This window comes from Schistocerca nitens, chromosome 1, assembly GCF_023898315.1.
Source record: "Schistocerca nitens isolate TAMUIC-IGC-003100 chromosome 1, iqSchNite1.1, whole genome shotgun sequence".
Classification (NCBI taxonomy): domain Eukaryota; kingdom Metazoa; phylum Arthropoda; class Insecta; order Orthoptera; family Acrididae; genus Schistocerca; species Schistocerca nitens.
Genome location: NC_064614.1, coordinates 133,898,317 through 133,923,682, shown reverse-complemented (window position 1 = coordinate 133,923,682; position 25,366 = coordinate 133,898,317). Strand labels below are relative to the sequence as shown.

At 40.2% G+C, this 25,366-nt stretch overlaps 1 protein-coding gene across 1 annotated transcript in view; it reads left to right on the top strand.

The window, feature by feature from the left end:
* The first annotated feature begins 18,688 nt into the window (after positions 1 to 18,688).
* LOC126243082 (serine/threonine-protein phosphatase 6 regulatory ankyrin repeat subunit A-like) overlaps positions 18,689 to 25,366 on the top strand; it is a 281,386-nt gene continuing 274,708 nt past the window's right edge. The window contains exon 1 of the mRNA XM_049948137.1: positions 18,689 to 18,741. The gene's annotated coding sequence lies outside the window, so the exon portion shown is untranslated. The remainder of the gene's footprint in view (positions 18,742 to 25,366) is intronic.

Here is a 25,366-nt window from a genome sequence, read left to right as displayed (position 1 = left end):
CTGTGTTGGGAAACAGTTTTATTTCCTTCGACATTTTATTGCCGCGTCTGTGAGGTTTCTGATTCGGCTACAACTGTAGTGGCTTATATTGTACGTTAGTTAGTGGAGGTATCCCAGCTAGCACTCAAGCTTATTTCAAGGTGGATATTGAGTTTAGGTTCAGTTGAAAATTCAAGATTGAAAAATCAACCTGTTACACAGCTTATTTCAAGGTGGATATTGAGTTTAGGTTCAGTTGAAAATTCAAGATTGAAAAATCAACCTGTTACGCAGTTTACATCAAGCTGTAAAAATTTAGCTTGAATTAAAATAATTTTCCCAAGCTTGAAAGAAACTGTAATTTCCCTGGAAGACTGTACAGCAGATGCGCGCGCAGCATAGCTTCCATAGACGTCCACGGGAAGCGCCACAAGTGTTTATAAGCCTTGCAGTTGCACTGACTCTGCTAGGTTTACGGCTATTTTATTTTTGTGACGTGCGTTAATGATTGTTGACTGTTGTGAAGTTTGTTTTATACTGGAAAATATTTCGGAAAGTGTGTGGCGTCCCCTGCCTTACTGCTACACCGGGTCTGAAGAAGATATATAGTGTATTACAGGTACGCTGGTGCATTTCTTCTCTAGTGGTACGTTAATATTACAAATGTTAAATATTATTACGTAACGTAAAGAAATATCATATTCTTTTACGTAGAAAAATTGAACCTGGATGAAATTGAAATGGATTACCAGCTAAGAAAACATATTACAAGTTGTTCAGCAAAAAGAGGTCGTTTTAAACTAACTCTCTAGTACGTGGCACCAATAAATTAAAACTTAATGTTATTTTACCTTTTTAAAATCTCGCCTTTTTATATATATCGCCCTATTACATTTGTTTACTTGTAAATACTTGCGTGTGTCACACCATGAATGAATAATCATGAAGTGTGAAAAGTTTCTTTGCTAATACAAATAGTAATGACATGGTGAACGGGAAAAGTGCATCAAGAACCAGTCACTACATAGGTGTCAGTCTTTTTTATTTATGTAGCTTTGACTGGTCTTCAATTGCTCTTAATTTTGTTGTTCCCTAGGTGAAATAATACTGCAAGGCCTACTGGTATTTCTTACTTTTATTGTTAGGCTATTTGTAATGTGGCTGAAATCTAATAAAAGGCAATATTAAAATATGACAAGGAGAACATTTTTTGTTCTTTTACATTTCAGTTCCACTGAACTGGTAATTTCTTAGATTCATTTCGATTTCATCTTTTATTTCATTTTGATTCAGTTTTACTCACCAAAATATAATTGTGGATAGAATAAAACGTCTACATTTTTCTAAACGGTAGTTTCCTTATAAGCTTACAGTATGAGGTGTATATGATTTCAAGTAATTGCTTCTTTATAATTCAGATTAAATGGTCCTGAAACTGTTAGAAATAGTGATGTGTGGCTTCTTCATGAAGTCGTCGCAAAATTACCCAAATGTCATCTTTACTTTCAAAATTTCAAACAAAAAGTTATTTCAAATTACTTTAAAAACTGTTTGGAATGAAGTCACCAAAAGCAGCTGCTTACTCAGTGACGTTTATACTAGTTAATGATTCTTACTACATCAGTGAGTTTGAAGTTATTTTGCTAATCTGGCCCATAAATTATATTTAGGTTGATCAGTTTCAACGTTTTACATTTTTTATGTTTAGGTATGGCTAACATTTTCTTTTACCTGTTACAGGAGCATTATACCAGCAGAAGTCAGCGATATTTGATCCTGCTCTGGTCTGTGTGCTGGGGCCGGAGTGGCTTCAGAATAATTAAATTTTAAATTAAAACAATTTTAAACACTTTGAAAATAAAAGTTTTTAAACATACATGTCTTGATAATTTTTTTTCACACCATTTCCATTCTGAAATTTATTTAATTAATTAGGTTCAATAAATTCAGATTAATAATTATGTAGCTTAAAACAAGCTGTAAATACCAGGCTGTATTCCACGTGTGTAGATACAGCTGGAGCCAAACTTGATAAGTCAAGCTTGAAATATAGCTTGAACTCTGCCAACTTTGATGCTTGTTTCAAGCTTGAATCCAACTAACAGGCCGGAATATTCCAGCTTTGATCAAGCTTATAAACTTGAACTTTACATCTGGAAACAAGTTTGAAAACGGCTTACTGTGCTATCTGGGATTACATTCCGTACACGTTTCCTATGTTCCACATTCACTAATTTGATGAAAGCATAGCGAACAAAACTTCGCGTTGTTGGGTACATATACGCCATCTTTTTGCAGAAGGTCAGGTCTTCTGGTGCTTACTAGCAAATTTTTATTATGAAAGGAGAGTGACATTCTTCAGTAAATATCTGTACGTTACAAGAGAATCAGAATGTGCCATTTCGTACCTCCCAGGGTCCTTAGGAATCTCACGTGCTGTCATTTTTAGTTATTGTCGATTTTTATTGCTCTACGTATTCTGCCTATTAAACTATATTACAAATCAATATAAACCATACTATTCTCACTAATACGATATTGCACGCAGAAGTGTCGCTCGCTGGCCGCTTGGATCGCTGCTGTCACAGCGGGTAACAAAAAATAGTGTAGCGACTCTTACGTCACCTCACAGTGGCTTGCAGAGTGTAGATGTAGATGTGGATCTAGCTGTAGACTGTTATCTCAGATTGTGCTATTGTCCGGGCAGAACGGAAGTACGTACTGTAAACAAGCGGTGGCTCCTCTTACGGATGATTCCTGAACTAGTCACAAATGATGCTTCTCTTGCGGAAAATAAATGAACTAAACGAGATTTAGAATGAACTTTTCTCTCTGTAGCCGAGTATGTACTGACAGGTAGGCTGACCATAAGATACAGTTTTGCCAATACAGTCCCAGTTTTCACATAAATGTCCTGCTGTCCCGAGTAAATCATTTGGGACACTTAGCTGTCCTGGTCTTTAATCGAGAAATAAAATGCGTGCAATAATATTTTTAACTTAAAACTAAATGTTTGTGGAAAAACAAGTTTTCTTGAAGTACATCACTATAAAAATATATATTTTCACAGCATATAGGCCTACCGCATTTGGTTAACTCGTCTTATGCGTGAAGAAAGAGTAAGAGATATGTTGAAAAGCAAAGTAGGTGTACCTATCCCCACCTCTAACTTGCAGACCTTCCAATTTATTGCGCTCTAGACAAGTGAAACCAAAACCAAAGGAGGTATAAAGGAGTGCCACTTAAATTATTTCTCCTAACGGGACTGCAGCCATGTGGAAGTTAATTTGCTGACAAATGTGAGCGACATACTTGCGTAAGCAGTGCTTATTGAATATTGTTTGTCACGTATCCACGCTTGCCCTAACAGTCTCAAATCCTACATTTTAAAACGAAATGTTTAATTTGTATCTGATTGCCCGATTAGTACTATTACATAGCTTTTGGGATTAACAAATTGTACCTAAGTACTTAGTGAGTGACGAAACATTGCATAAAATAAATGCAGACTGTTCAAATAAAAAGTATGTAGTTCAGTCTTTTTTATTTCTGATGAAAAGAACTTTATTTGTGTAAAATTTTATTTGTGTGTACACAAAATGAAGATACATTCTTCCTGCGGGTTTTTTCAGCTGCTGCCTATTATCGATTTCAAAATACCACGATAAGTGACAAGAAAGGAAAGAGTAAGTGTAGTAATGAAGTTTTGGGTATAAAGACAAGAGTTCCGGTTTTTTCTCTCTGTAACGTGAGCAGCCTACTGATAGGAAACTTCCTGGACTTCGCCGAAATGCTGAAACCCTCCTGTCCGACACCGAAGGTGCCTTCGATAAGGCGGTGACCCTTGCGAGTGTTTTCTGCTTATACACTCCAAGAAGAAGAAGAAAAAAATAATAATAATAAAATAAATACAACCGACGAAAACGGAAGGAGTTATCCGAATGGGACGGCCGGCCGCTGTGACCGAGAGGTTCTAGGCGCTTCAGTCCGGAACCGCGTCTGCTACGGTCGCAGGTTCGAATCCTGCCTCGGGCATGGGTGTGTGTGATGTCCTTAGGTTAGTTATGTTTAAGTAGTTCTAATCCTAGGGGACTGTTGACCTCAGATGTTAAGTCCCATAGTGCTCAGAGCCATTTGAACCATTTTTCGAATGGGACGGAAATCGGTAGATGTGATGTACGCGAACAGACAAACAAATAATTACGTTTCAGAAAAATTGAATGATTTATTCAGTAGAAAGAGCTTTACAAATTGAGCAAGTCAGTAACATGCTGGTCCACCTCTGCTTCTCATGCAAGCACTTATTCGGCTCGGCGTTTATTGATAGAGTTGTTGGATTCCCTCTTGATAGATATCGTACGAAATTCCAATTCCAATTGGCGGAAGATAGTGAAAGTCCCAAGCTGGTTGAAGGGTCCTGCCAATAATGCTCCAAACGTTTTCAATTGAGAAGAGACCCACCGCCCTTGCTGGCCAAGGTGGGGTTTGGCAGGCACGGAGACAAACAGTAGAAACTCTCTCCATGTGTGGGCGGGGATTATCTCGCTGAACTGCAACCACGGCAGCCAACAGAACACGGGCGACGCACGGCAGCCAGGCGGCTGCGCGCAGCCAGTGGCTATTTTTTATAGTTGCGGGTCCCGCAAAGAGCTTGAGTGGCTGCCTCAGTCTCCACGCACTTGTCCGAGCAGCCACACGTTGTCTGCACCTCGAGCGAAAAGTCGCGATGGTTTTCTACACCGAGAAATTTATTCAAGAAATTGAAAGACGAAGAGCAATCTGGTACACACCTTGTGAGGAGTACAGTGACGGTGACGTGAAGATTTGTAGCCATCTCTTTCTCGCACATAATTACGTAAAACACAGCATGCTTTTATTATGGCAATTGCAAATTCTTCCCGAACATCCACAGGGCGATGAAAAATTCTCCATTTATTTGCCAGAATGCCAAACGTGTATTCTATAAATTGCCTAGCCCGAGAAAGTCGGTAGTTAAAGATTCTTTTTTGGCTGTTAAACTCCTTCCTCCATATGGACGCATTAAATTTTCAGACATACCAAAGGCCTCATCTCCGACAATGGTGTACGGCGTCGGTATTCCATTGTTTGATATTGAGCTTTTCTCTGGTATTTGTAAATTTTTATTTAAGAGTTTTTCATACAGAACCGATTTCTTAGAAACAGATGAGTCACTATATTTTCCATATGCTCCAACATCAATGTAAGTGAATTCATAATCTGCATCACATAAAGCAAGCAAAACGATCGAAAAATAATTTTTGTAATTATAGTAAAGTGAACCTGAATGACGTGGTTTTATTACTCTGATATGTTTCCCGTCGATGGCACCAAAGCAATTGGGAAAGTTTGCATATCTATTAAATACATTTGCTATTTCAATCCATCCTTCCTCATTTAATTCTGGAAACGCAGTCTGTCTCATTGTGTCCCAAATCGCCAAGCAAGTTTCATATATGACTTCTCGGACAGTAGTACACCCGATCCGAAAATTGTGACTCAGTGCTGCCGTAGTACATACTGTAGCCAGATATCTGAAACGAAATATATGTTCATATGAAAAATGAAACCCACGTTTCATTTAGTCATATTAACATCTCTAGTTTCATCCCATCGGCGTCGCTAACAGACTTTTTTTGCAGGCAAATCTCTACAGCAGAAGTGGAAGAATATAGGGACAAGTTTCAGCAGGGAATTAAAATGCAGAGCAGGTGCCAAAAGTGGATCAGCAGCGCGAAAGCCCTTACATGTACTTCGAGCAATTACAGTTTCTTAAGGAAACTGTTATGGACAATAAAACTCAAGGTAGCCTGACTGAAACACGTTGCTGAGAGTAACTATGGGGGATGTGGCGTACAAAGTCCTTCTTCCTAGAAAGAAGCAGAAAAGTAACGACGACAGATTGATTGATGTACTACAACAGAGTATCGCACTGAGGGAGGAGCGTGAAAGGAACGAAGAAACTGATTCAGATAGACTACTTCTGCTTTCATTACTAGAAGACATGAAAAAGATTCCGGAACAACGCAAGCTTACTACCAAAATGGAGGTTATTGACGTCATAAAAAGAGCACAAATGCTTCCACTGTGGATTCATCACCAAGGCTATTTTAATTATGCGTCAGAACCGACAGTGACTGGAGCTTATAGCCGTAGGTATGAACCAGAAGCCTCGAGTAGACAGCAGTTTCAACATGGATGCGTACTACAGCTAAATGATGGTCGAGCAGATTTCAGTAGAGGGCAGAAGGAAAGTCACCGTGATTATTGTACGCCTATTAGATACAGACTCCTGACACTGCCGCCGAATACGATGAGCTGTCATCGCCCACTGACTCAACTGTGTCAACTCAGAATTCTGAAATACTTGATCCTTCCAGTCAGCAGTTCTACAACAACTTTAATATTAATATTCTTTCCAAACATTGTTATAATTTAGCATATAAAATTAAAATAATAATGTCAAATCATCATACATGTTGTATTATTTTCAAACTATCACTTCTGTTTTCTGACTTCGTCCGTTTTCAGTTCCTTCGAATTCGTAACATTAGAATCGAAGGGCCAGTGAAGGAACCGATGATAATTCAATAATTTTTCGCACAAATTTGGCGTTTTACTGCTTTGAAGTTCTTTCAAAATGGTTCAAATGGCTCTGAGCACAATGGGACTCAACATCTGAGGTCATCAGTCCCCTAGAATTTAGAACTACTTAAACCTAACTAAGGACATCACATACATCCATGCCCGAGGCAGGATTCGAACCTGCGACCGTAGCAGTCACGCGGTTCCAGACGGAAGTGCCTAGAATCGCACGGCCACAGCGGCCGGCTTGAAGTTCTTTAATTGTACATTTTCTAATACGAGCGACCATTATTAGTCAGCGGCATAAATCTTTCGTGTTGATAGTTGTTGCAGAATTTGGAAAGGGCAAGTACTTTTTTTTTCTCTAAAAACAAATAAGTAAATTGTCACTTATCGTTTTAACCCGTGGCCAATTATTTTCAAATATTATTAAAAATGAACTATCATATTTGTTTTTGAACTCACCTCAAAGTAATCAACAATTTTTCTACCGGAGTTATACAAGCTCGCATACGAGTGTCAGTACCCATTATGGAATTTCTTATATTTTCCAGAAAGTTATCAAAAGATTCCACTGACATTCTTATTGTTGTTGTTGGGGTCTTCAGTCCTTAGACTGGTTTGATGCAGCTCTCCATGCTACTATATCCTGTGCAAGCTTCTTCATCTCCAAGTAACTACTGCAACCTACATCCTTCTGAATCTGCTTAGTGTATTCATCTCTTGGTCTCCCTCTATGATTTTTACCCTCCACGCTGCCCTTCAATACTAAATTTGTGATCCCTTGATGCCTTAGAACATGTCCTAAAAACCGATCCCTTCTTCTAGTCAAGTTGTGCTACAAACTCCTCTTCTCCCCAATCCTACTCAATACCTCCTCATTAGTTATGTGATCTACCTATCTAATCTTCAGCATTCTTCTGTAACACACATTTCGAAAGCTTCTATTCTCTTCTTGTCCAAACTAATTATCGTCCACGTTTCACTTCCATACATGGCCACACTCCATACAAATACTTTCAGAAACGACTTCCTGACACTTAAATCTATATTCTATGTTAACAAATTTCTCTTCTTCAGAAATGCTTTCCTTGCCATTGCCAGTCTACATTTTATATCCTCTCTACTTCGACCATCATCAGTTATTTTGCTCCCCAAATAGCAAAACTCCTTTACTACTTTAAGTGACTCATTTCCTAATTTAATTCCCTCAGCATCACCCGACTTAATTCGACTACATACCATTATCCTCGTTTAGCTTTTGTTGATGTTCATCTTATATCCTCCTTTCAAGACATTGTCCATTCCGTTTAGCTGCTCTTCCAAGTCCTTTGCTGTCTCTGACAGAATTACAATGTCATCGGCGAACCTCAAAGTTTTTATTTCTTCTCCATGGATTTTAATTTCTACTCCGAATTTTTCTTTTGTTTCCTTTACTGCTTGCTCAATATACAGATTGAATAACATCGGGGAGAGGCTACAACCCTGTCTCACTCCCTTCCCCACCACTGCTTCCCTTTAATGCCCTCGAGTCTTATAACTGCCATCTGGTTTCTGCACAAATTGTAAATAGCCTTTCGCTCTCTGTATTTTACCCTAGACATTTTCAGGATTTGCAAAAGAATATTCCAGTCAACATTGTCAAAAGCTTTCTCTAAGTCTACAAATGCTAGAAACGTAGGTTTGCGTTTTCTTAATCTATTTTCTAAGATAAGTCGTAGGGTTAGTATTGCCTCACGTGTTCAAACATTTCTACGGAATCCAAACTGATCTTCTCCGAGGTCGGCTTCTACTAGTTTTTCCATTCGTCTGTAAAGAAATCCCGTTAGTATTTCGCGGCTATGACTTATTAAACTGATATAGTTAAAAAAACGATCTGGATACTTTCGGAGATCCTTGAAGTAATTTTTAAATAAACCCTTTGTTTCTCGCTCCAGCAGTAGAGGATGAATCCAGTATCTCTGTTTTGCTCTGTGTTTCTTCTGAGACGAAAGGTGGACTACTATCGCGTCTTCCACGCCCATCTCGCTCGGCCAGTTCGTCACGACTGGCCGTCAGCTGGCTGCTCAAAATTGCGGCTGCCGCAGCCTATTATACAACAAACAGCCACACTGCAACTAGACAGAAGCGGGAAGAAGCACGTCAAGCTAGCTGGGAGCTGCTTAACCCTTTCGTGGGCAAAATTATTGAGCAGTTTTTTTTAATGAATGGAGAGCAGATAGTAGTTAACAGATAGGTATATTTATCATACAGAATATCAAATTTGCTACAACTGTGAAAGTGAGGTCACACAACAAGGTGGAAAGTATTCTTCCCACTGCCCTTCCTTGGTGTTAAATGACAAAAACAACTTAAAAAAAAAGGTTCAAATGGCTCTGAGCACTATGCGACTTAACTTCTGAGGTCATCAGTCGCCTAGAACTTAGAACTAATTAAACCTAACTAACCTAAGGACATCACACACATCCATGCCCGAGGCAGGATTCGAACCTGCGAACGTAGCGGTCGCTCGGTTCCAGACTGTACAACTTTTTTAGTATATGTCATATTTATTTGATAAATTTACTTCTCTTGTTACAATGATTGTTCACAATTACTTGCCATGAAATTATCTGAAACATGGGTCTATGCAAAGTTGTATTTGACAATATGTACAAACACAGCGAGTGCTCTTTTCCGCAGCTTTGGTACTACAATGACGGCACGTCCAGTAGGTTTCTCCTAAAATAGGTTCATGCTCCCCTACAGCCACATGACGAAAATCTTCAGGTACTTTACCCCTTTTTGCCAGAAAGACAGGTATTTGTCCACGCCTTTTTTGGCATGAGAAGTCAGCGATCCATTTTCTGGCTAGATGGATCCTGTATGTGAGCTGATCATGCTGTCCACTTTCTCTTTTACTCATTTTCCACAGGATAAAACTGTTCACTGCAGCAGCGTCCACCAGGAAATAAAATATTCTGTGCCACCATTTTACAGAACGTCTCCCAATAGCATACCTTTCTCGTAATTGATCAAACTTATCGACACCACCCATTAATTTGTTGTATTCTGCCACAATTTCAGGACAAGAAGTCTTTGTACTAGTACCATCCTTGTTTTTCCTTTTCACCGTGGCTGTTTCTCATGGGTCATGAATTGAGGACAGAAAAGTGACTGGACGGTTATCCATTCATTTTATTGCAGAAATGGCTCCTTTTGTTCCAAACTGGAATTCTCCTCGTTCAAATTTTACGTTTTCCTTCATAAATTTGGGTAAATCAGAAGTATTTAACTTATACTATAGCTTTAAGGAAAAAAATGCAAACAGCACTGAAAGGCTCCTCTACAGAGCAACACTCAGCTATACAATGCCTCTGCGCGAAGGTACAGCAAAAACGGCGGTAATTTCCGATTGGAAGTAGTACCCTATACCGTTCACTAGGTGGTAGCATCGTACAGAGATGGGAACTATGAATCCCACGGGACTAGGAGCGGGTTCATTGTAGTGGGAAGCATGTTTCCCACGGCTCACGAAAGGGTTAAACGAACTTTCTGTTTCGTGTGGATGGACAACGCTAGAGAAGCTAATTCCTCCAATCCAGTTATTGAAACATTCACCAGAAATGTCAGCTGGCCGTTTCTCTGCCGCAGAGGATGAATAGCACATTTTGTGGAACATGGCTGACGCCGCGCTGAAAAACAAAATTAAAAATTAGTTAATTTGGGTAGAAATCGGAAGAAAAATGAATGAAAGTAAGAAGCAATGTTTTTTCTTATGTCCAATGCAATAAATTTGTAAATATATTTGTACTGAGCCTTTAAACACAGTTATAATGAGAGGGATGTTGTTGTTATTGTGATCAGTACTGTGAACAACGATTAAATTTCGCTCCTTTGAAGTAATCAGCGAATCCGCTCATCACGGTGAATCCCTCACCTTTGCCGGAACCGCCGCCACCTGCCATATTGTCCTTGGGCAGTTCTTTAATTTCTTATATATCTGTGTTATATAGCAGCGGGAACTCGCATTCCTACTCTCCGGGGAACAAATTTAACACGTTATACGCCCCTTCTTCTTCACGGTGTAAGGACAATTATGTAACTGCTTTGCACTTCCTGAGCACTCTTCCCAATAATACACAATCTTTCTTCTTTTCCCTAATTGCCACGTACTTTTGAAGCGCCAAAATTAACAGGTTAACATGCGGCGGGGCGGGGTTGTGTGCTGCGTTGCGATTTAATTATTGATATCCACCTACCTCAGTATAGCGTCCATTCACCACCCGTTGCTCTGCATTCGTGGGTACTATGCAGACGATGAGAAAAGCAGCGTTGAAGAAAACCAGCGTCCATACTTACGATTACTAAGTCTGCGTAACTCAAGTAACAAGATAAACCTGTAAATCTCTATTAATAACGGGCAGAGTGGGTGCTTCCTCCCTTCATTGAAAATATTTGGTTGTAGATATTGATGTTTTATTACGCTCCTTTTCATTTTTGGTGTCACCAAGCCCACATTTACGTTGGTAGAATACCTACTACTAGTTCGTGCAGCTTATATCCCAAGTAAGACAGCCAGAAATGTACTAAGTCCAACCAGAAATATTACGTGATTCACACAGGCAATACTCTGTTACAAAACGAGTTCACATTCGGTGCTTTTCAGTGGATTCTTCGAAAGAAGATCCTCGCCCAAATGTTCCGTAAATGCATACGGAACACGCCACGCAGAATATTCACAAAGGCCGATAATTTCACGCGCGGTTTATTCTGCAACCAACATTCCAAAACCACTCAAATCATCACCAAAATGAGATTTTCACTCTGCAGCGGAGTGTGCGCTGATATGAAACTTCCTGGCAGATTAAAACTGTGTGCCCGACCGAGACTCGAACTCGGGACCTTTGCCTTTCGCGGGCAAGTGCTCTACCAACTGAGCTACCGAAGCACGACTCACGCCCGGTACTCACAGCTTTACTTCTGCCAGTACCTCGTCTCCTACCTTCCAAACTTTACAGAAGCTCTCCTGCGAACCTTGCAGAACTAGCACTCCTGAAAGAAAGGATATTGCGGAGACATGGCTTAGCCACAGCCTGGGGGATGCTTCCAGAATGAGATTTTCACTCTGCAGCGGAGTGTGCGCTGATATGAAACTTCCTGGCAGATTAAAACTGTGTGCCCGACCGAGACTCGAACTCGGGACCTTTGCCTTTCGCGGGCAAGTGCTCTACCAACTGAGCTACCGAAGCACGACTCACGCCCGGTTCTGCAAGGTTCGCAGGAGAGCTTCTGTAAAGTTTGGAAGGTAGGAGACGAGGTACTGGCAGAAGTAAAGCTGTGAGTACCGGGCGTGAGTCGTGCTTCGGTAGCTCAGTTGGTACAGCACTTGCCCGCGAAAGGCAAAGGTCCCGAGTTCGAGTCTCGGTCGGGCACACAGTTTTAATCTGCCAGGAAGTTTCATCACCAAAATGTCCGTAATTGCATCTTCTAGCACGGCGATTTAAACCGAGCGCGATTTAACCGTCCCTTCTTCATCTTACAGATCATTTTTTCAGACACATATAACATGACCTTGTCCGACAGCGACTCCACGACTGACTGAATGCCGTCGCTCACAGAGCATATAACTCATTCAATTACTCGAGAAAGAGTTTTCTCTCATTGGTTGATCAAAACGACTATCCAATCAGATTAACCTTACATGATCAATTTTCGCGCGCAAAACGCCTTACTCCAATCAGTATTCGCAGATGCATTTACGTCATTTCATATTGCAAAAATTCACAAAATGTTCCACAAAATCAAACGAAACGGAAATTAAAAGAAAACTATGCTTGAAATATACTTTAGAACTAAGTATCCTCTTACTATCTTTCTGGCTACTTTATTACAAATGCAAACGCTCCTAGACATACATCATCCACCAGTTAGGGGGATTCACCGCTTTCAGGACATCCTGGTTATATAACACTTGCTAGTTACGGAGGGTGTAATACATTATAAAATTGAAATTTGACGTATGTCCCCACATAAACACTTACATTCACTGTCATCTACTCCCACCCTAACACCAAATATAATTATCAACTTTTAAACTGTTATTTCCATTACGAAAGCAATATTATTACAAGTTTAGAATCAAAATTCCTTAAAAATAACTTGTGCGAACTGAGAGTGCTGTTATTGTTTTCAAATAACAAAGAAACTTATACTGTCATGATTCCTATCTGTATTTACTTTAGTAAGTGTCGGTTAAGTGCTTTTTGATAGGTTTTCTATATTTCCAAAACTATTAAAGTTATCCCCATGAAACTTTTACACACTGTTCTTCTAAATTATAAAAGTTCCTATATCAAATTTGAAAACAAGCAGATCACATTTATTATAGTTACTTATTTCTTAGGTGAGATGAATAAGTGATCTTAGTACGCTCCACACAGCGCAGTTCTCACGGTCCGCACGCCGCGACAGATGGCATTATGACGCCAGCAGCCGACTACACAACGGCCGGGGCTGGAGGCTTCATTGCCAGCAGCCAATACAGCTTGACCTAACGGAATAAAACTTACAGCAAAACTCTGCAGCCGTGTAAATAGCTGCGACGTTACAAACAAATCGATCACTGCGCGGTATGTTTTGCCTTGCAAAATGTTTCTCGCAGAGCACTGGAATTCGCATCGCGCCAATGAACTACACAACACGGCTCTCATCTAGGGGAAACTCTCCAGCACCCACTGACTTCCAACAAACTGTAAAAATGAATTCCAACCTATCGGAAAGTTTTTGTCTATTTGAACCACCCCCCCCCCTCTCCCACAAGAAATGGGTAAAGAGAAAAAGTTTCCCGTTTACTAAATTTAGGATGTTGGTTTGGTAAAAATTCAGCGTCATACGTGACATTTTAATTTATTACTTCACTGTTACAGGCACTATTGGCCAGAAAGTTTCCATACGTTATTGACATACACTACTGAAGGCGACTATGAAATTATGTTGCTGCACAACACACAATTTAGAAGAAATGGCGTGATAAATATTGAGCAGCGTGAAAAATCAGCTTTCCTTGCAAGCTGAAACATTGATCTATTTCAATAGCACGAAATTTTCTTTAAAGGTGTCAGAAAGTAGCTCTCGTATCACTCTGTAATTTACAGTTGTCAAATTATAATACACACCACTTTCTTTTTTTACGTTCCGATGCGAATCAGCTCCCGCCTAGGAAAACTTCTCGCGCAGTGTCCCGCTGCCCGGTAGAGCATAGGGCTGCAACAAAGAATCGCCATCTTGTTCTGTATTCTGCTAGTATTTTCACTCCTTCATATGCTGTTCCTTGCTGTTGACATTCTGCTTCAACTGAACGTCTCCTCGACAGCGGATGACTCAAGCGTATTCCGCAGCACCCTGTGATAAATTTCCGCACCCAGGAAAACGAGGCTTTAGGCTGCACCAGTAGGAAAGTAGCCATGAATATGGATACTTGAGCATTTTTGTTAATCTACTGGCTTTGTCACAAGGTTAGCCACAAGTTTACAGTCGGTTATGTGCCTATCCACTGTTCATTATCTCAGCTGTATGGTAAGTCTTTCTCTCATTGTATTCTTTCAGCAAATTTCAAAAATAGAAAAAAATATTAAACAGACTTGTGTAATTATTTGTTACGCCTGAGTTTTGTCTTACTGATAACATCCCTGACAAGATACCTGCAAATGACATCCACTACACTGAATTCAATATTTATGTACTGTTTTCGACCATTTAGTTTGGTACATCATCAGTGTCATAAAACATTTTATTTTTCGACTTACAAATTCCGCGTTCCTCCTTCTCTGATACTGATGTGACTGGGCGTGGCAACAATTTGTTTTCATACGTATTTACTTAAAAATGGTTCAAATGGCTCTGAGCACTATGCGGCTAACTTCTGAGGTCATCAGTCGCCTAGAACTTAGAATTAATTAAACCTAACCAACCTAAGGACATCACACACATCCATGCCCGAAGAAGGATTCGAACCTACGACCGTAGCGGTCGCTCGGTTCCAGACTTTAGCGCCTAGAACCGCACGGCCACTCCGGCCGGCACATATTTACTTACCTTAGTGCTTGAATTACTGTTGCTGTTGGTTGAAGTCTGGGCCATAGTTGCATACTGCTAATTAAATATGCTAACAGATTAATCGAGGGCATGAAAAACAGTTGTTCAGCTGAGATACTACATAAATTAGAAAAGTTCTTCAGGTGATAAGTAGCAACTGTTTCCCAAATTACTGGTAACAGGTTTTATGTGTAGCATAGGATACAGGGAAAAAATGTGGATGGTACGAAAGATTGTAACAAGGTTTCACTGGATGTTGTACCATAATAGGCTATTCTCCTGTGTTAAAAATATGGTTCGGACTGTTGTTATTCTGATAGATTATAATGCTCAAATAGTATGGCTCTAAGCACTATGGGATTTAACATCTGAGGTCATCAGTCCCCTAGACTTAGAACTACTTAAACCTCACTAACCTATGGACATCACACACATCCATGCCCGAGGCAGGATTCGAACCTGCGACCGTAGGAGCAGCGCGGTTCTGGACTGAAGCGCCTAGAACCGCTCGGCCACAATGGCCGGCTCAAATAGTATTTACGGTCAATATTCTCTTAAATATTTGTTATTTTTATGTAATTAAAGCTAAAAAATAATTAAATATCGAGATTTGCTCACCTGATCGAAGATGCTCTATTATTCGTTGATGCTCTGGTGGACTAAGAGTAAGACGAAATTATACGTGCGTTGTAGGAGTGTTAGCCGAAATTACAAGTACAATTTTAAGTAACAATAGAAAGGAATTTTGTGAACGCTGATAGTGGAAACCTTCCGAAAGTTGACGCGCTTGCACTCATTCTCATTTAGGGCGGCGATATGTGCAGCGACAGACATTTTTTTCGTTACTCCCTGTGAGATCATTGGACTCGCTCAAAACTAAGGAACTGTAGAACTTTTGCAAATGGGTCAGTATATTGTAACTAGATTCACGACCATCAGTCACGAGCTACGACCCAAAGTACAATAAAATTATTCTTGGCAAATCTTGGTGCTGATTTCCTATACAGAAGACATGCAGCAGAGATACATATATCATGAGACGCTCAGTGGCGCAACGGAAAAAAAAACGCGCGCGCGGGCGAGAGATTAATAAAATTTTTGCACGAAACACGAAAACAACGGTAGCAAAAACGGACTGTAGCAGTTGTTTCGATAGTGGGATGTATTACATATAGCTTCACAATAATCTTAGTCCGAGAAATGGGCAACAGAGGATAAATTCGTTTAGTTTGCAAAGAAACATTTAACTTTCTTTTGAATGCATTAATGCATTACTGGTAGTGAAGATATCACCATACGCCCATAGTACAAGGTGTATGACGATGAGGTTTTCTCTACGGACAGATATAAAACTTGTATAACGTGCAGCTAATTCAAACGTAAGATCTGTGATGTTTGTGAGTGTAAACTAATGCCAGTGCCTGAAGCAGACTTGCTTCATCTTTGTGTAAGATGATGAAACTTCAAAGGGTTTAAAATATAAGGATCCTAGCTGGGCAGTACGGAGACAAAAAACATTGTTTCTAGTAAAGTAAAAAGTGTGTGGTCCCATTAACTAGAAAATATCTTTTTGAACGTGTCGTGTGTGAATAGCGACTGCAAATGTAAGCGCATGTAAAGAGTGAGAAAACACAGACATACTCTGTTTCCGATAGGTGTGGCGAAATTGTGATTTGGTTTACACATAAGAAGACTATTGAGTCGTTTTGCAAATAAGTTAAAAATATTCTTTCTGGCTGGATTCGAGCCAGTGATCTGTGGACGTCATCTTCTAAAATTCGACGGTCTACCACTCTAACAGCTGAGTTACCTAATTGCTATGGTGAGCTCGGTTAGAAGAGTTGTCACATAGAGTTTAATTTTATTGAGTGACGCTGTCCTTCCTTTTTAACAGTGAGATAGCATATCTCGGAAGTAAATTAATGTCAGCTTCCAAGAGCAACACATTTTCAATTTAGTGAACTCATCCGTCGACGAGTTGGCAATTTGCCGGTACAGTGCAACAACAATTTGCGCATCTTCTCATTCAAAAACTTTTAGGAGTTTTGTGTAGATGTATTTGTAGTGTGCGGCACTACAAACCATTTGTAACCCCATTTTCCGACAATTAATTACCAAAACAAGAGACCCAGCGAGGTGGCGCAGTGGTTAGCACAATCGACTCGCATTTAGAAGGACGACGGTTCAAACCCGCGTCCGGCCATCCTGATTTAGGTTTTCCGTGATTTCCGTAAATCGCGTCAGGCAAATGCTGGGATGGTTCCTTTGAAAGGGTACGGCCGACTTTCTTCCCCATCCTTCCCTAATCCGATGGGATTTGGTCCCCTCCCCCAAATCAACCAACCATCCAAAACAAGACATTATTGTCAATTAGCATTATGATATTAGGAGCAGTGAGCTAGCCAGTGACATCATAGGCATCACATGACCCGAATCGAGCGTTCTAGCAGGCTTTCAAATTATTTAAATTTTATTTCCGTTTTTATGAAAGGATATTGAAATTCGATAGGAAAAAAAACATGTTAGGAGCATAAAATGACACAATCATTTAAAACAATTTCTCGAAAACAGTCAAATATCCAATTGATAGTTAGATAGACTTTTAAGGTAGGAGGCAGAGGAAGGAATGCTGAGACAGCCGAAAAGTAATTCTCAATGTTGGTCTGGTGGCTTAAACACAATGTGGTTTATGGAACAGGCGTGATGTGTTACTTGTTAGGGAATGTGAGGTCTTTGAAAGATTTGAAATCTTATTGGTTTCACTTGCTGTGGAGGTGGGGCAAAGGTAATTTCTGAGACGTAAGAGAAATATTGTGTACAAAGATAAGGGGGGGTAGGGGGGAGAAGCAACTATTCTTTAAATTGGGAGGAGTACAGGAATATAACTGAATGCAGATGTTACGTATTAGTAAAGACAGAGGCCACACTGGCACACAGCTTCAGGAAATCAGAGGCTTCAAACTAGCCCTCAGTGGTTCACAACCCCAGAACAGGCTACTAATCCAGGATTATTGTGCGGTTCTGCTCCCAGTGGAACCCCCCCCCCCCCCCCCTCCCCGGGAACGTCTCACACCAGACGAGTGTTGCCCCAATGCCAATATTTGCGTGGTAGACTAATTAATTAATTATGGTGTACGCGTAGGCAGAGAAAGTGTTTGCGCAGCAGTCGCCAATAGCGTAACTGAGGCAGAATAAGGGGAACCAGCCGGCATTCGCCGAGACAGATGGAAAACCAACCTTAAAAACCATCCACAGACTGACCGTGACCGGGACACCGGACGTCGACACTAACCCGCCAGGTGAATTCGTGCCGGCGACCGGCACGCCTTCCCGTCCGGAAAGGGATATATATACTGCATGTTAGTGACATAGAAGGAAAATTTGTGCCGGACGCAATAAGCGGGAAATCCGGATCGTGTCCCGGTCCGGCACAAATTTTCATATTGTTTCACTAACATGTAGTATATCTATACCTAATACAGCCGATGTCAAAGAATTCGCAGTCAGCGAATAAAATTTCGAATTATTTCGCACAGTTGTGGATCATGAACAAGGTCTGTTCTGTTCAGATGTGGAAGTAAATATTCTCACGCAAGTACCCAAAACTATATGTGGCCCTGGACGTTGATACTGTAGCATTATTTAAAATAAATTAGCCAGAAAGTAATATTGTGGTTGTATGACACTACTTCCTAATTTTGCATCCATTCGTTCATTTCACACATCAGACTTTTTCATGTGGTGTTGATTTTTTTTTAACTGTATAGATTTCGCAGACAGTGCACCCCCAAGCTGTAGCGTCTGTTCATTTCAGAGCCATGTCATCGAACAAAAATTTTTTGTTTGGGGCTACTATCACATATACCAGGACCTGCGTTCTAATCCGATTAGATTTGCACAATATATGCACTTATTATTTAATACACCGGGGCTGCGGCCTCAGCTCAGGAACATAGATAGATTTGCAAACCGCTTGTTACGGGAATTGCACCACATGAGGCCACACATAAGCAACTGCTGCAAGTCAACGGACGCGCCTTGTGATCGTCAGTTCCAGGCGTGCTTCGCAGGCAACGACATCTGGTGAGTACACCGCAATTTACGCAAACAGCTGACAATTGTAAAACGTGTGTAATCAGGGCTTATTCGTTTTGGTCGACTGACTGCGAAAGTAAGATATCGGAATACATTTTAGCGACCAAAATGAAACGCTGAGTCTCTGTGGTTAAAACTAAGAAATGTAATCAAACTTCAGCTACACACATGAAATACCAGCACTACTTCAAACTGTGTCTGTCGTTCGCAAACCACTATCGCGAATGAGCATAGATAATACCAGGAAATGGCTGGCATTCTAATAGTGTAATAGTGTGAATAAAACTGCTTTTATTACCGGTAGTGTTATTCTTATCTCACTTTAATGAATCATAAGTAAGCGCATCAGTTAGGTGTTTCGAATTTTCTGCATTCAGGCAGCGATTCACATTAGAGTAGTTTACTAGTTTATATGTGAAATAACTTTACTGTAAGGTTTTTTATGGGTCGTTTTTCTTTTTGAGGGGCGAGTGTAAGAAGATATATTCAAAAGAAGGACAAATATTAACAATGCCCCTAGCTTTAAACTGTTCCACGCACACTCGTCATAAACTAGTGGAATTTCTGTCAAGTTATCGTTGTAATCCAGATCAGACGCCCATTACAGATCCAGCGTGAAATTCCCATACAAAGAAGCGTGCTCAAGGTTATTACAAAAGCAAATGTGGCTCCGAGCGAAAAGAGCTGCAACTTGCTGCCGAACACACGCACACACACACACACAACAAAATTTATTTCAGTGGTACAATAAATCCATTCTTTTTAATTTTGCTCTAGCAGCAGTAGCACAGTTTTTGCATATTCTTGCTTCCGTTCTGTTATACTTCATTTGGTTAAAAAATTCTGCCACTGAATAGAAGCAGTGATCTAATAAGAATGCCCTTATGGATTTATGAAACAGTGAAAATGAAGAAGTAACTGTTATTTTATCTAGCAGACCATTATACATTTGTATTACGCAATTTGTAGTGGAAGTTTCAAAGGCTATTGGCCTTACTGACAGGAGATGGGCCTTTTTGCCTGGTATTATGTTAATGTACATTAAAGTTTTTCTGTATCTCTTAAGAAATTCTTACGTACATATTTACAAGTTTCTAGAATAAAAAGACTGGGGAGAGGAGTATTGAAGACTTCTGAAAGAGGGTCCTGCAGGAGTCAGTCTGTTGTGCATGGTGCATTGCTCTTATAACTCTTTTTTAGGACAAGAAGTTGTGCAAGCCCAGACTATAATTCTACTGTAGAATACTGTGGAACTGTGCAAAGTATGCAATTCAAATAGTGTATGCAAGTAAACGTAGACTGTAGCATACTTTTTTTTTTAGTGTTGTATTTATTTTTGTTGTGTGTGTCTGCCATTTAAAATCATGAAGCTCTAAGGCTAAAAGTTTCTATTCCAGTGAGAATGTAATTCCACTGGCGTTTATTGTCGCAGAGGTGTTGCAGGATTTCCCTTTTAAACAGTGATTGAAAACAGTGTGTAAGATCAGTTGTTTTGGGTGTGTTTATTACTAGTTTATTTCCTCCATAGCAGTCATTTAGCTGGTCTGTAGCTTTATTTATGTTTCCTCATACCTGTGGTAGTGTTTTCCACGTAAGAAGGATGCTAGTGTCATCTGCAAACCAGGTAAGTATTCGCTATTCTGTGCTTACATCTATGTCATTTATGATATAGATGGGAAAGGACAGCCCCAAGAATGGATCCTTGAGGGATTTCGCTTTTGATTATTCCTGCATCTGAAAAATAGGGTCTAGTGCTATCATTTAGTTCATGTGTTATTACTACTTTGTTTCTGCCGTGTGAAGTAGTATGAGAACCATTTTAATGTGGTGCCTCTAATCCCATACTTCAGAAATTTTTCCAACAGGATTCTGTGGTTCAAGATGTCAAAAGCTTTGCTTAGATCTAAGAAAATATTAGCAGCATTTTGTTTATTATTCTGTGCTTCTAGAGAATTTTGCAAGAAGTTATAATATAGCACTAGTCATAGATTTATTTTTCCGAAAACCATGCTGGGCATCAGTGAGTATTTTGTTCTTATCCAAAAATTCCATTCACCTAATTTACATGATTCTTTCAGTGAGTTTGACAAAAAAAAACTGATGATAAATTGATTGGTGTATAGTTTTCCACATTTGCTTTGTCAATTTTTTTATGAATAGGGATCACTTTGGCAATTTTGACACAGTCAGGAAATGTTCCTCCGAGAAGGATGAGTTGATTATGTCTACAAGGGGCGTTGCAATGTTTATAACACATTCCTTTATGACGAAGTCTGGAATACCATCAATTGCTGAGAACAGTTTTCTGAAGGTTCTTTCTATGTGATGGAAGTCATTTGGGGATGTTTCATAGAAACAGATAGAATGGAGGCTAGAATTTCCTTTGTACTGTTGGTTGATTGGGCTGTCTCTCTTATTGTTCATTGTTAGATTTTTGTACTCTCTTCATAGCATTCCCTGAACAGATTTGCAATATCCTGCGGGTCAGTAGTTCTCTTGTTGTCACAGTTCAGGTTGATATTTTCCTTTTTACTATTTCCTTCGTGCTTCATTGCTTTCCACATTCCTTTGCTTTTATTTTCTGCCTCTGATATAAAATTATCATTGGCCATTTTTTTGCCTGATGTTTGACTTTTCTATGCACCTGACTCTATTTTGCAATATAACTGTTAAGGAGAGGGGATATGTTGTGGTTTCTTCAGTAACTGAGCAATTTTCTTTGCCTGTTGTTTGAGACTTTCCTTACCACCTGTTTTTTCAGAGGAAATGCTCTTTCAAAATAGTAGCTGAAAATATCGAGAACTTTTCAAACTTTTTGTTGGTGTCATTCACCTGAGAAATTTCTTCTGACCTTTCTCTTGATAATAAGTGACTGAATGTTTCTACACTCTGTGTGTTGAACCTTCTTGCAATCACATTTATTTTATGGTTTTGGATAGATAGTAAACAGCCTGGGAGGGTTACCACTTCGACTTATGGTCACTAAAATTTATATTTACACATTTCGTTGTATAGAGTGTGTTAACAAATATTTGGTCTGCTACAGTCGTAGAGGTTTTTGTAATTCTTTTTGGGGTTGTAATGGTTTGTTTTAAATTGAAAGTATCTGTTAGGTTGAGCTACAGATCTTTTCGCCTTCTTGTTGCAAGAAAGTCAGTGTTGAATCCCTCACACAGTACTATTGATTTCTTGCCTACATGTAACCTATGTAGTAGTGTTTCATGTTGATTGATAAATGCCTCAAAGTTCCCGTTTGGAGAGTGATAGATACACATGACAACTATATTTGCACCACAGATTTCTACAACTGTTGCTTCAAAATCTCTTTCTGCATTGAGATACTGAAAACTGTCAGCAGTTTTGAATTTCAGCCCACTTTTAGTTAAAACACCAGTACCTCCATTTTTGTGATTCCTTCTACAGAAGTAGTTTGCAAGTGTGTAGCCTGGTACTGGAAATGAAGAAATCTGATCTGCTTTTAAAAAGTGTTCTGACAAACATAGAACACTGACAAAAGGTAGTTGTATGTTTATAGCAAAACCTCAATACCTAAAACCTTGTTTGTGATTTACTGAACATTCCGATGGTATATGGAGAGATACTTGTAACTGCAATTTATTTGCCTATTAGATTTTAAATTAACATCCAAATTTGATAAGGGCATTTTTATTACATCACATACCTGAGTTTTGTTTGGAGGGATACTGTCCTAAAGAAATCATCTGTGCAGGTACCTGGAGTTTTCTTTTGTCTCATTGACTTCCGAATGCTTTCTGCTCCTTGGATACACATCCATATGGCTGCCTCGTTACTGCTGCTCCATTGTTGGATTATTGCAACCCATCATTTCTGCAGATTTCCTTACCTTGCTCAGAATTGGTGGGTGCTTCCATTGTATAGTTTTCTGCTCATCTGGCATAGGGCTAAATGTTTCCAGCCCTGAGAGATGTCATTTCTGTTATCACACCCTTTTGTCTATAGAATGATACACAACACATTTGTCGTTGAGGAGGGGTATAGCTTCGGAGATATCGTGCTTCAGATGCAATTTTTTACTTAGCGTTTCTAAAATCTTGCGAGTAGTGAATTTCCTTCCCCCCTCTGTTGAGACAGAGGCCGTGAGTTGTGTAGAATCTTTTTCCAAGTTCACTTACATCCACGAATGTTGCATTTTTAAATTGGCTGCAGGCCGTTGCAGACTGCAATTTGTAAGTAAAAATAACTAATTATAATTACTATACTTATTCAGAAAATCATCTAAGCAAGTAATTTACCTGTTTAAATAGTAGCCGGCCGTATTGGCCGAGCGGTTCTAGGCGCTACAGTCCGGAACCGCGCGACCGCTGCGGTCGCAGGTTCGAATCCTGCCTCGGGCATGGATGTGTGTGATGCCCTTAGGTTAGTTAGGTTTAAGTAGTTCTAAGTTCTAGGGAACTGATGACCTTAGAAGTTAAGTCCCATAGTGCTCAGAGCCATTTTTTGTTGTTGTTTAAATCGTATTTATGAATCCGGTGTAGGCTACCCAAAGACAATTCAAGCTGCTGCCGCCTATTCCATCTTAAATTGCAATTTCAATTACAGGCACTTTGCCCTACATTTCCACTTCTGTTTCATTTTATAAACACAAACTTTCAGTTTTACCTTCAAACACTATTATCGAGATCAGTGGCCAGACTTTTTTTGCTGAAGCGCCAATACTGACCCCGCGGGGCGGCACTTCGGTCTGCATATGCAATGATCTTATTGTTAGTCGGTAACCTACATACACTGAAGCGTCAAAGAAACTGGTATAGGCATTCATATTCAAATACAGAGATATGTAAACAGGCAGAATACGGCGCTGCTGTCGGCAAAGCCAATAGAAGACAACAAGTGTCTGGCGCAGTTGTTAGATTGTTTACTGCTGCTACAATGGCAGGTTTCAAGATTTAAGTGAGTTTGAACGTGGTGTTATAGTCGGCGCACGAGTGATGGGACACAGCATCTCCAAGGTAGCGATGAAATGGGGATTTTCCCGTAAGATCATTTCACTAGTGTACCGTGAATACCAGGAATCCTGTACAATATCAAATCTCTTACATCGCTGCAGCTGGAAAAAGATCCTGCAAGAAATGGACCAACAACGACTGAAGAGAATCGTTCAATGTGAAAGAAGTGAAACCTTCCGCAAATTGCTGCAGATTTCAATGCTGGGCCATAAACAAGTGTCCGTGTGCGAACCATTTCACGAAACATCATCGATATGGCTGTGGGAGCCGAAGGCCTACTCATGAACCTTTGATGACTGCATGACACAAAGCTTTACGCGTCGCCTGGGTACATCAACACTGACATTGGTCTGTTGATGACGGGAAACATGTTGCCTGGCTGGACGAGTCTCGTTTCAAATCATATCGAGTGGATGGCCTTGTACGGGTATGGAGACAACCTCATGAATCCATGGACGCTGCTTGTCACCAGGGGACTGTTCAAGCTAGTGGAGGCCCTGTGTCTGGCGTGTACAGTTGGAGCGATATGAGACCCTTGATACGTCTAGATACGACTCTGACAGGTGACACGCACGTAAGCATTCTGTCTCATCACCAGCATCCATCTGTATCCATTGTGCATTCTGACGGACTTGAACAATTTCAGCAGGACAGTCCGACACCCCACATGTCCAGAATTGCTACATAGTGGCTCCAGGAACACTCTTCTGAGTTTAAACACTTCCGCTGGCCTCCAGACTCCCCAGATATGAATATTATTGAGTATATCTGCAATACCTTGCAACTTGCTGTTCAGAAGAGATCTCCAACTCCTCGTACTCTTACGGGTTTATGGACAGCCCTCCAGCGCTACTTCAGACATAAGTCGAGTCATGCCACATTGCGGCACTTCGGCATGCTCGCTGGACACGATATTAGACAGGTGTACTAGTTTCTTCGGCTCTTCAGTGTAAATTAGTACGTTATGAGCCTATTTTAAGGCGTGATAAGTTAGCCAAAAATGTTCAAATGTGTGTGAAATCTTATGGGAGTTGACTGCTAAGGTCGTCAGTCCCTAAGCTTACGCACTACTTAACCTAAATTATCCTAAGGACACACACACACATCCATGCCCGAGGGAGGACTCGAACCCCCGCCTGGACTAGCCGCACAGTCCATGACTGCAGCGCCCTAGACCGTTCGGCTAATCCCGCGTGGCATAAGTTAGCCACCGGCCCCTCAAAGATCATTAAAACAATTCGTGTCGACTGTTGTTTGATTTGGAATCCTGTGACCCTCAGCGACCCCAAAGTGTTGACCAGTAACTGCCTAACGAAGTGTTGTATTGATCCACAACAATAAATTTACTTATATTTAAATGCATCATGCGATATGAGACACGATTACAAATGATTACTAAAAACTTTGAATGTTTTTTTCTTCTACCCAGTGCGTTGTATTACAACAGCCTTAAGCTAATTTCATAGTCTTTACTTCAATTAAGTACCTGAGTTGAAGACGGCCGCTTGATAATAAATTCAACTGGGAGGAGCACACCACAGAACTGCTGAAGCATCTTAACAATTCTCTGTTTGCAATACGAATTGTGTCAGTCATAGGGGATATAAAAATGAAAAAGCTGGCAT